A 12,219-nucleotide genomic window follows, 5' to 3' on the forward strand; every position below is an offset into this window, starting at 1 on the left:
GATGATCACAGAAGTAGTGTTCCAGCCTTATATTACATGCTCATCTATGCTAAATGGGAGTACAAGAGGCAACAAGCAAGTCTCAGCAAGGATTTCACTTCAATACAGAGATAAAATTATTCACTTTGAGTACAGTCCAGCAGAGCAACATACTTAGAGAGATCCTGGAATCTCCATTCTTGAAAACACCTAAAAAGTGGAGCGAAAAAGACACTGAATAGCCTGTTGCAATTTCAGGGTTGGCCTTGTCTGAGAGGGAGACGGGATCAGATAATCTTATTTCCCTGCCAATCTAAAATATTATGCAAGACAATTCTGTGCTGGGCCTGCTGTCTCAAAACCGAGGATCACACTGATTTACAGCTGATGCTATAGAGCTTGATTGCCTTTTAAATTGTGATCTAGCATTTCAGAAGATAAAAACAATAATCACTACTCAAATTCTTGATATTTCAACTACAAGTATCAACTACAAGCATAATTTGGAAAACACAAGTACTATAAAGGGAACAATAATTTCTAAATTAAAATGCTTGAGAGCTTAATCAAACTGAACTCTACTTCGGTGCACAGTACTGGTTGTTCCAATTAGCACCAACACCCCTATGCCACAGTCTCCTTTAAGAACTCCACAGCTAGCTATTTCACACACTTCTTCCCGCTGCAATCCTGCTGTGCTTGTACATTTGAATGAGGCCTTCTCCACTTCAGAGCACAACCTTCAGTTTCCCTCTTGAAAATATTAATAAAAAAAGACAAACCAGAAAAGCGCTTTGCTAATTAAGAATGTAGCCTAACGATAATATTAAGTATTCTCCATAACCTTACCAAGATTAAAATAAAGAACTGCAGAGGCAGAGCTCCTCTCAAAGCCAAGCTGAAGACCGCTTTTCCTTACATTAGTAACTTCGTAAGTTCTTCGAGAAACACTTGCTCACTGTCTGAATTAACGTATCAACAGGCTCTCTCTTGTTACCATCTCAGTGGCCCCTTGGGGTTGAGAGATCCCAACTGATACTTTGGAATATTCAAGACACCTCACATTTTTTTTCTATGTTCTTTAAGCGACTATTTTAAGTCCTAATCATATTTTTCCTCGCTACTTCAAAATTTTTCCACCCCCTTATAGTTACCTATGAGGAATTACTCATCCAGGAGCTTATTCTCACCTTGTCAGCAACTGATTTTTCTGATTTTACTTCCAGAATCTTCTGGTCCTATTGTATTCAGCCTCAAGCTAGAGTCAGTAGCTTCTTTCTGCTGCATCTATCAGTTCTGATATCTTTAGAAACATTCTGTGGTTTTGAGAACACAGCTGCAAGTTTTTCAAAAATCATCAGTTTTACATTTAATTTTGAATTTTAAAGTTAATTACTCTTCCTTGTTAAACCAGACCCTCACTTTTTCAGATTTCTGTGTTAGAAACAATCCTCTACATCTCATCCTTCTTTTAATACGCCTAAAAAAAATAAATAAAATCACCACATTGTGGCAGATCCACTCTTTTGGCAACCATCACATGCTATCTTGATCCAGATTGTCATCATATAGAAGAAAATTGCACACAACCCTTTTTCTTACAATTACATGAACGGCTACCATTGAGCTAGGAGTTTCAAAATACACTTAATCCAATCCACAGAATTCACACAGAATTCACAGAATCACAAGGTTGGAAACGACCTGCAAGATCATCCAGTCCAACCCCCCTCCCATTCCTATCAGTGCCACAAGCTACTAAACCATCTCTCGTAGCTCCTTATCCAGGCACCTCTTGAACACTGCCAGGGATAGCGACTCCACCACCTTCCTGGGCAGCCATTCCAGTGCCTGACCACCCTTTGAGAGAAAAAGTTTCTCCTCATATCCAACCTAAACCTCCTCTGGCATAACTTCTGGCCGTTTCCTCGGGTCCTACTATTTGCCTGGGAGAAGAGGCCAGACTCTTTTGCACCACAACCTCCCTTCAGGAAGTTGTACAGTGCAATGAGGTCTCCCCTGAGCCTCCTCTTCTCCAGACTGAACAATCCCAGCTCCCTCCTGTAAGAAACAAAGTCCACTGCTCACTCATTTCTTCACACTGTGAAATTTTGTGTCCTAGTCCATGCATCTCATAACCATATGGTGAACTAGATAAATAGCATTAAGGACTTTATTTATTCACAGTATCTTCAAACTAAAATTAGTTCGAATGTTTATTAACTAGCAATAGCATAGGCAAGACCTTGTAAATGAGCTCATCGTGAGTGTGATCATTTTCTTTGAATGGCTGATTTTAGCCCTCCTATGGCTGACAGCATCATTCTGTATACACTCTTTACAGTCATTCCTGACACAAATAGCAAACACAAACCAAATGTGAGATCGCTTAGATATAACTGAGTCATTTATGCTTTCTGCAATGGATTCAAAGATCAGCAAGTGCCCCAGAATTATGAAGCATTACAGAATGAATTCGCATCCATGGAAAATTAAACAAAACAAGTCATGAAAAACACGCAAACGTATCAAACACAGTAGTATACTAATCACAGTGCCACTGCCATTAGCTGCAGTTCAGAAGACTCACTGACACACTTGCTCTCTGTTCCAGCTCCGTAACTTAATGACATACAGTGCTCTACACTGCACCCCTAGATCTTGCTGGGATCCAGTGTTCACATTTGGAAGCAATCCCTGTTCTCCATCCACATGCTTGCTTGGAGCACATCTATCTTTAATTAATCTTCCTTTCTAACCTGTTTTTAAAATTAGACGGGTCTCTTCAAACACTGTTTCTCACTGACCAAACATTATCCCAGATAAAAGCTGTATGCAGAAGAACAGCCACGAACTTCAAGGTATCACCATGACGTTCTGCCAGCACTGCTAGCTCCAATAAGGAACACCTGCCACTTGTAACTGTATCTGTGCTATCCTTTCTTTCCTGGTGGCACCAGCAGTTTTGCACCAGAGAGAGTCCTCCATGCTGAAGAACAGTGAGGCATCCACAGCCACTGTCACCATCCAACCACACCGTGGAACTAAGGCCCTATAGACCCAATTCCCACTCCCAGAGTGCTGAGCAACTAAGACTGCAGGTAGCCCTCTGGCTGTACTCAAATCATACTGAAACTCATATCATTTATAACGCTCGCCTCGCGGAGTAAATCAAGACAGGAAGGAAACAAGACACTCCTAGCAATCACATCTTCATCTTCTCCATCTTTTTTTTTTGTGTGTGTGTTGATTTCACTCCCACAGAATTTCATTTTTGGTTTTCTCCTCAAAAAGTTCACAAAGTTCAAAGCCATATTGCTTGAATATTCTTTTCAGGAGTTTCTACCATCGTTGTAAGCTGACCAGGAAGAGATACAGAACTCTCCTCTCTCTCACTCAACCACAGAGTGAGAAAACTTGCTTCAGTTTGGGCAACATCAGCAACATACCACGTAGCAGGTAATCCAACTATTTATTTATTTATTTATTTGGATATTTGCATGAATAATGCTTTTAAATACTCTCATTCATGCCTACAGATCTCTGGATCAATAAACATTTTAAACATTTTTAAACTCCAAACAGCAGGACAGCAAAAAGTTTTGGGCCCGATTTTGATGATGCTCTTTACAAGCCACCATTAAAACATTCACACCTCTTGCACGAGACCAAGTTTTGTCTAACACCTCATCTCTTATACTGCAAATCTTTTTTATATCCTGGATAAACCAGGCAGAAGAAATAGTACTTGCACCACTTAGGGCATGTCTACAAAGGCAAAATAATTTAGGGCTCGAATGAAGCGCAGTGACTATTCCACTCTAACTTGTTTTGCTGACCCGCCTTTTTTTGTTACTCTAAAGAATCTAAAATACCTAGGAGTCCTTCTGTTCAATCCACACACATAAACAATACTCCGTACTGAAAAACCCTGCCACACAGCAGTGAAGTGCTTCAACAGCTACAACATATTCCTTTTTCTACATAAGCAAAGAGCTGAAAATTTCAAAACGACTTTTTACATCTCCATGTATGCAGTAAATTCATACAGAATTTATTGTAGGGAAGTATGTAAATGCTGTAGCTGAATTTTTTTAGTACATTTAGAAAATTGTCTAAAAATGTCCGTAAACAAGCTTCAAGCAATGAAAGCAAGCGAGTCATTTAATCACCTCTCATTTTGAAATCCTCAAAATAACTGGGTGTAGCATACAGCATCCCCATGAAGTATATAGATGATGATTAACCCATCAGATTAAGTTTTGTTAAAATTTACCACCCACTGCCTCACTGTGCTAACATCCACTCTTTGGTCTCCATAAATGTTCAGTGGGTGCAATCTTTCTGCATGGGGGAATTCAATCACACACTTTTGCTTCATACACGCTTCCATGTCAGATGCCATTTTGTCAGACTGCCCCTCTGCTGTCATCTGTCACAGCAACAAAATGTAATGGAATACTGGCAGGAAGGTTCAGCTTCTACTGCCATGCTTCTACTACCACCAACATCTGCCTTGGACATTGTGAGCCAGCACAGTGAAATAGGAGGTATTACTGTCAGAGCTTCCCTTGTATATATACATATATGTATATGTGTGTATATACATATATATATGTATATGTATAAATACCTGCGCATGTATACATTTATATATAATTACTTTTTTTTTTATTATTATTAAGACCTGAGTTTCCTTCCTTTCAACTACTTTCTCTCTTTAAATCATGTTTGATGGCTTTGAGATCTAAACTGATCACATAGGCTGTGAAAAGCTGAATGCAAGGTAAAGAAACCAACCGTACAAAAGGCTGAATGAGAGAAAAAAATGGATGCAACATAAAATGACAAAGGCAACAGAGCTGGCTCTAGATTAACGAAGTATAAATCTATCAGGCCCTCCAGAGAAGAATTTTTTTTCCCTATTAATTTACAACACATCCTAGAAAGCCCGTGACATGGACTGCTATGTTTGCACACAAGATCATTTAAGCAGGTACTGTGTACATAAAAACAAAACAATTCTGAAATGTTCCTTACAGTAGCATACTAAAGAAGTTTTACTTGCACACAGAATTATGACAGTATATTCTGTTGGCTTTACCTCATTCATTAATATAAATTTATATATAAAAACCAGAAGTTTTAGAAATACTATGCCACATTTCCAAGCAATTGCTAGTATTGCACTGATCCACTCATATCATTACACTGTTACCTTTATCCACATTTAGGACACACATAGTATATAACTAGATTTCCAGATGGTCATCTCACCTTTTAAGTACTATTGATTTTACCATTAAATGGAGCAGAGTAAGCATTGTAAATCTTTCCAAGAAGAAAGTGTTCTTCACCTATTGAGCTGAGAGCCTAAGTAAGGGCTTAACACACAACAATCTAATTGTTTGGGTCGGTTTCTTTTCATATTTTTGTTTTACACAGAAAGAATATAAAGATATGTTTTAGACATCTCCCATTGTTTGGGTTTTTTTAAGTGGTAATAAACTTAAAAGCCTGTAGTTACATAACAAGCTATATATTTAAACATTCCTTTGTTTTAAATTTAGTTTTTTTTAAAGTGAAAAATGTAAGATTATCATTTGCATTAGGACTGAATTTTCACTCCTATTTTTTAGAGTTGCCTCTACCTAAGTTTACTTAATTATTCAAGCTATCTACTCCAGATTTGGAAGTAGCTTTTTCACTTTCATTGAAGACCCAGAACACATCCACAGTTAACGGAAATCTAGATGTACAGATAAAACAAGCCTGTATCAACCAAATTGTCTGCTATTATCAGTTACAGAAAATTGCACTCATGTCTCTAGAAAATGTCACTGCTTTTTGTTTGGGCCTCATCAGAATCTACTTGCTTTACTTGCAACAAAGCTCACTCTTCAGTTCTGCCTCACACTTGTAATAAATCTCAAAGCCTTTAGCTGATATCTGTTAGAACATGTCAAATACCCAATTCTTTTTTGTTTTCCTTTACGTTTTTAACTCAACAAAAAGACATGGCATATACTTCAGAACAAATCAAAGTAACCAGCTAAGTTGAATGAACATCTTCATTGTTCCCCAAAAAGGCCTCTCCCTTTTTTGCATCGATTTTGTACAACGCTTTTCTGTCTCATCATCCTTTCCCCAGACATACAGGCTTAACTGAAGTTACCACCTGAACTACGACTCCACTGAGTTCATCCTCTTAAAGACTGAATTTAGCCATAGCAGCATGCTTGCTCAAGTTATATACATAGATGCTAAACGTACAGATACATACATAAATACATTTGGAGACGAGACAACATAGCTGCTGTCTTCAGATGCCATTTCAGCGAGTTTGGCAGCACTCTCCACCTTCCTTCTATGATCCAACTCCAAGGGTGGTTGCAATAGCATTGTTAAGAATTAAAAATAATCCTCTCATTACTATCTGACAGCTTTTCTTAAGGGCAGTCTTAGTTTTTTTCAAGTAAGCAAACATCACACAAAATTCTTAAGAATTATATTCATAGTACATGTTCCACTTTCTCAACTTTTTTTTTTTTTTTTTATAAACTCTGGTCAGCTGAATTTTCCTTGGACACATAATTCTGAAAAGATCCACTTGTTTCAGTGAACTTTTGAATTTTTCTTGTTCAGCAAAAACTGACAGGTCTTGATCCTGAGATTCTCCCCTAAAATTTCAGATGCTGCAAGTCAGCTAGAGTGAATCATAGCTAACTGGAGAACAGAAGATGCAGATTATAGCCATCACTAGAGTGTTCTACAATACTTCTCAACTACTGCTTAAAGCACAATCTACTGCTCAAGCACAACACAGAGCAAGCATTGGTTAAATTTGCCTTCTGTCAGTATTGCAGCTATTTGAAAAGCAACCTTCCCTGTTTCATCACATGAAGCTAACGCCATCTTTTAAAATTGTTCTTCAACTTCAACGATATAGATGTGAAATCAATAAAATGTATATACGACGCATACAGCTAAAGAAGCAGAACGTTCTTGTGAATGAATGTTGACAAGGAGAGGTTTTTGTTTTTTAAACTAATTTCCAGAGGATGTTTGAAACGCACCAGCTTTTCTGTGAGCACTGTTGGAGTGCACGAGATGCTACACGTACTTATTCTGACATTTGTTACTTTGCAGAAAGCAGCAGTTAGTTTTCACTGTCCATGTATACAATTAGTACACTCACTAACACACCACAAGAACTCCCTGCTTGCTAAGCTAAAGTTTCTTTGCAGATAAACTGAAGTACATTTACATTTCACCTATGAATGTCATAATATCACAGAACAAACATAAATCCATTAGAAGGCATATTTTCAACCAAGCCACCCACCATACTCCAACTGGTTGGAAATTCTAGGTAGAAAGGAAAAAAATACCGCATGGAAAGAAAAAAAGTTTGAATTTCAGGTCTCCAGCCTAAGCTTATAGACTACTGCTTCATCTGATTTTAAACTGAGCAAAGACATTTAATGTTTATTTGACAATGGGGATTTTCAGTGTCTGTCACTTTCAGAGCAACACTGTATATTTAAAAACGTCTAAAAAAATATTTTTCCTTTTTTTTCTCCTGAATTACAAACTTGAATTCTTACGAAGTTCTAGAAGATAGTGGCTGTTGACATCTCATAAACATTTTACTGACAGAGTTCTCTCAAAAGAGGAAAGAAAAAAAAAAAAAGGTACTTTCCCTCAATTTTTTTTTAATGAATACTCTGTAACAAGAAACTACATTTTGAAGTAATAAACATACAGTACACAAGTGATAAAGCACCAGCTCTCAAAGTTAAAAAAACATTCGACGCATTGCATAAAACTTTTGAATGGTATCTCCTAAAGTACTGGAAGCATGTTTTCTGAAAGACACTGTAAATCTTATTTATATTATAATGATCTAGTCTAAAGCAAGAGTAGCTATCATACACTGTGGACAAGTAATACTCACCCTTCTGAAGATGCATTATTGCTATCACAAATAAACATTCCCCGGACTCTCAATTTGATACAGACACTGGGGACAAACAAAGAATGACCTTTAAGTTTTACAAATCACAAAGAACCTGAATGTGCCAACCCCTAAAAAAAAAAAAAAAAAAAAAAAAACTAGGGGGGGGGGGAGGGGGAGGAGGAAGGGGGGAAAGAGAAGAAGAGAGGAAGGGCTTATATAGGAGAAAATCTCAATTTAGAAGTTAATCTTGTACTAAAAATACCAGTAAAGTCTTTCGTTGAAATACAGAACAGTTGGATCTGCAATTGCTAGACTTGCACAAAGACAAACCTATCCTGCAACAAACAGACTGACTTTGTTACATGCTTTTACTTAGAGACAAAGAACCCGAACTTCCAGCTCGATAGTTAAAAAACAAACACGTTCCGAGTAGTACCAGTGAAATACTGCGTTTCACAATTTCGAAGACATATCTTGATCCAGGAGCAGGTTGGTTATACCGTTCTCACTGCGTTATGCTGAGACCGCTTTTCCTTTTGCCCATTCCTAACAATGGATCACAACGATAACAAACAATCGCACTTGTTAACACCAGATACACACGCGCTGTGCTACAGCACATGGATTTCATCACCTCTGTCCCACCGCACACACGCCTGTTGCTTCAGCACAGCTCCGTCCCTTTCCCGTCTCAGACATCGCCCTACACACCCGCGCTCGGCGACACGAGGTCTCCAACTCAGCAGTCCCAGCTCTCCCCGAACTCAGGAGCGCCGGTGCCGATGAGGGAGCCGGTCGGACAGGTCGACCCCCTCTCCCCGCTCGCTCTCCCGCTCTCGCTGCCCGCGAAAGCAGCCCGGGACAGGAGCGCTCGGTCGCAGGCTGGCCGGCGGGACGGCAACGTGCGAGTGGGAACGCCGCGCTTCCGGGACACGGCGGGCACACGGGACTGCCGCCGAGCCGCCCGCGGCGCTGGGCGGGGGCTGCCGCCGCGCAAGGAGAACTTCTGCACCCCGCTCCTCTTTCGGGGGCCGTGGCGGACGAGACGCACTCGCGCTCGCGTTTCGGACCTCACCGACCGTACGTTAAAGGCGCAGATCCCCCCGCCGTCGGGGAGGAGCAGCGAGGAGGAGAGGAACCGGCCGGCTCTTTCCCCCGTACGGCGCCAATCGTCCCCCCCCGCCCGAGGCTCCGCTCCATCGAGCGCGGCGCGGCCGGGAGGGACAGAGCCAACTCAGACAAAAGGCACCGCCGGCCCCGCGCCGCTCCCTCGGCCGTCAGCGGCCGCAGAGCGGGCACGAAGCTCCCCGCCGCCCCATCGGCGCTCCCGCTCGGGACCGAGGCGGTCGCGCCCTGCCTGCCTGCCCCCCCGCCCGCCCATGACAAAGGAAGGCGGTTATAAATCACCGCTCCCGGCCCGCAGCCCGCACGGTGGTTGCGCCTGACGGCCGCGGTGCCGCAGTCCGCTCACCCGTCCCCTCGCTCCGATCTCGTGCCGCCGCCGCTCGGCGCCGCTTACTCCTCCCGGCTCTTCCTCCCCTGTTGCCTCCGGCTGCCGGATTCACCCTCCCGGACCGAGCGCCAAATACAGCGGCCCAATCGCTATCGCGTTCATTGGCGAGGGCCGAGCGCCGCCCCGATTGGACGGACGCGGACGGAGCGCCCCGCGCCAATCGCGGACGGTGGTGGGCGGGGCGAGGGGCGGGACCCGCGCCCCACGTGCTGGCGGGAAGGAGGGGTGGGGGAGCTCTTTGTTCTCGCGCCGCTCGTACGGGTGGCGGTTTTGCGCTCTCTTCGCCCGTCTGTCTGGCTGAGCGCGCAGCGGGGCCGGAGCCCGAGGTGCTCCGACCGCCGCCTCGAGGAGATCGGGGAGAGGAAGGAGGCGAGGGGCCCGACGGGAGCGGGGAGGGGCGTCGCGTCTCAGCGCTGCCGAGTTTGAATCAGTTCGAAAGTGGGAGCTGTAACGGTTTTAACAGTCGCGCTGCTGCTTCCGCGCGCGGCAGAGAGGAGAGGGGAGGGGCGGGACGGGACGGGGCGGGCGAGCGTGGGAGCGGCGTGGCGGCGGCCAGGCGGGCGGGAAGAGCCAGGCGGGGTCGGGGGCAGTGCTGGCAGGAGCCGCTTCCCTCAGCGGGGCCCGCTCCCTCCCTGCCGGTCGTTTCCGCGGCAGGCTTTTCTCCTTGCCGAGTCGCTGAGCGCAGTTGGTGCTGCACCGCCCTGCCGTGCCGGCTGACCTCTGTGCGCCCGAACCTGGCGCGCGTCTGCCTTGTTTCCTGCTGTTCCTCGCGAGCGTTGGTGCCCTGCTGCTCTGCGCCCGGCGTAGATTCTTCACTGTCAGAATCCCATTGTGTCCCATCTCGGACACAGCGCTGTGGTAAATCACAGCAGCAGCAAGGCGTCCGTTCTGCGTGAGGCCGGGATGCTGATGCTGCCTCCAGCTTGAGGGTGCTACCATTTCCCCTCTCTTCTATTCTGCGGCCCGTGCTCAGTCACACTGACAGGGATACACTTTAAACCTCGAGGATTCATTCTGCTTTAGCCTTCTGCTATCTCGCTGTTCAGCTGCTGCTTTGTTGATGAAAAATAAAATTGCCAAGATAAGTTTCCCACCGTGATCTTTCATCTGCACTTGTAACCATCTCCCCTTCTTGTGCCTCGTGTGTTCAGCGCTGCTTCTGAAGTAGAACAGACTGTGAGCCTCATCCCATCGCTGTCTGCTCCCAATGTTTCTCATTAATGAGCATCACCTTCCCTTTAAGTCACTTGTGACACCTTCAGTTGCCCTGTCCCATCTTTGCGTGAAGCCCAAAAATGAGCACTGTTCAGCACAATGAGGTTCTGAATGATAAAAATCCTATGAAAGATCGCTAACACAGCTTCATGCCCAAAAATTTCAGCTGCCTTATAGGCCAAATGAGGCTGAGTTCTTTTAATGTGGAACAGAAATGATTTTGTCTTATGTTTATATGTCACAGAATGACATACTGTCATACTCTGATTCTACTAGAGTAGATGACCTTTTCCAAGATTACATTAAACTGCCAACTTTGCAAAATATCAGTCATTTCTTGAAATTCAGCTATTTAAATCTCTTCTGCCCCAAGATGGCTGCCACCACCAAAATGGCTACCCAGCCTCCTCACAGCTTGGAACTTGTAGTTTTTTTGATTGTTAGAATTGCACTTCATAAGATCTGATCTTAGTCAATAAGCGTATAACTTATATACTTATAAGTATGTAACTTATATAACTTATAAATAAGCATACCGTAACTTAAAGTAACTATAGTCAGTCACAAGGTGAAAAAAAATGTGTTGTACAGCCAACACTGAACTAGATCGTAATACAGAGTTCATTTTTTTTGTCTTGCACAGAAAATCATTCACCTGCTATATGTAAAGCTAATGCTTACTAGGAAATAACACACATTTTGAATGGAACTATTCTTTCTATTGCGCACTGTGTGAAAACAGTCTTTCCACAGAGTTTCAGTTCTAGACTCTTAAAGTGATGAATCCTCAGCAAGGATATCCATTAAGTGCCAATTTTCTGATCGCTCAGGCTATTAAAAACAACCTGGAGAATTCTGGCAGCTGGTTTCTTTTTTTCTGCACGTGGATGTTTAATGTTGTAATGAGCTGCTTATAGACTTTCTGTTCTCCTGGAGTAAACCACTCAAATGTCGTTCTGTTTCTACTGCATTTTCATGATTAAAGAATGTCTGAACGCTGATCTGCTTTATGAAGAGGCATTTGGATCAGATATGCGAGCAAAAAATATTACAAAGGTTTCTGAAATAATTACGAAATTTGATTTTCTGATGAGTTATTCTGAAAGGAGTCAACTCTGGTGGCAGAATGTAATAGTTCTGAAAAAAGTAACTGATGTTGAAGACGTACGTATTTTACTTAACAATCAAAATAGAATTAGACTCTGGAAAAAAGTATCTTATTTAGCTTGGGTCCTTCCGGAATTGTTGAAATCTTTTGCCTCTCTTTTACAAAAAACTCTCCTGAAGAGATTTTTCTGTGTTCTCAATACATGAATGAAAAATGACTGTTCAGGTATTTCATGTATGACTAAGAAGGTAGAATGAGGATTTGTTAGTTCTGGTTCACTAATACTGATCTGACTCATTAGTTGAGTAACGATGTTATAGGATATTCCTAATTATGATTGCTTACTTTGAAATTTACTTATGTGTCACTTTAAAAAAAAGGCAGCGTGTGCATGTTACAGAATCACAGAATGGCCAGGGTGGGAAGGGACCTCAAGGATCATGA

At 42.7% G+C, this 12,219-nt stretch overlaps 1 protein-coding gene across 5 annotated transcripts in view; it reads right to left on the minus strand.

Annotated features, from left to right (window-relative positions):
- The window catches only part of EZH2 (enhancer of zeste 2 polycomb repressive complex 2 subunit), a 45,117-nt gene extending 35,552 nt beyond the window's left edge, over positions 1-9,565 (minus strand). For 3 of the 5 annotated variants that reach the window (XM_042886513.1, XM_042886512.1, XM_042886511.1), the window contains exon 1: positions 7,937-7,959. The gene's annotated coding sequence lies outside the window, so the exon portion shown is untranslated. Of the gene's footprint in view, positions 1-7,936; positions 7,960-9,410 lie in introns of those variants that run through there. The other 2 variants (XM_042886514.1, XM_042886515.1) reach the window with 1 other exon arrangement.
- Positions 9,566-12,219: the final 2,654 nt, after the last annotated feature.

This window comes from Lagopus leucura, unplaced genomic scaffold (genome assembly GCF_019238085.1).
Source record: "Lagopus leucura isolate 7727_CA_CO unplaced genomic scaffold, USGS_WTPT01 Super-Scaffold_100058, whole genome shotgun sequence".
In the NCBI taxonomy this organism is placed as follows: Eukaryota; Metazoa; Chordata; class Aves; order Galliformes; family Phasianidae; genus Lagopus; species Lagopus leucura.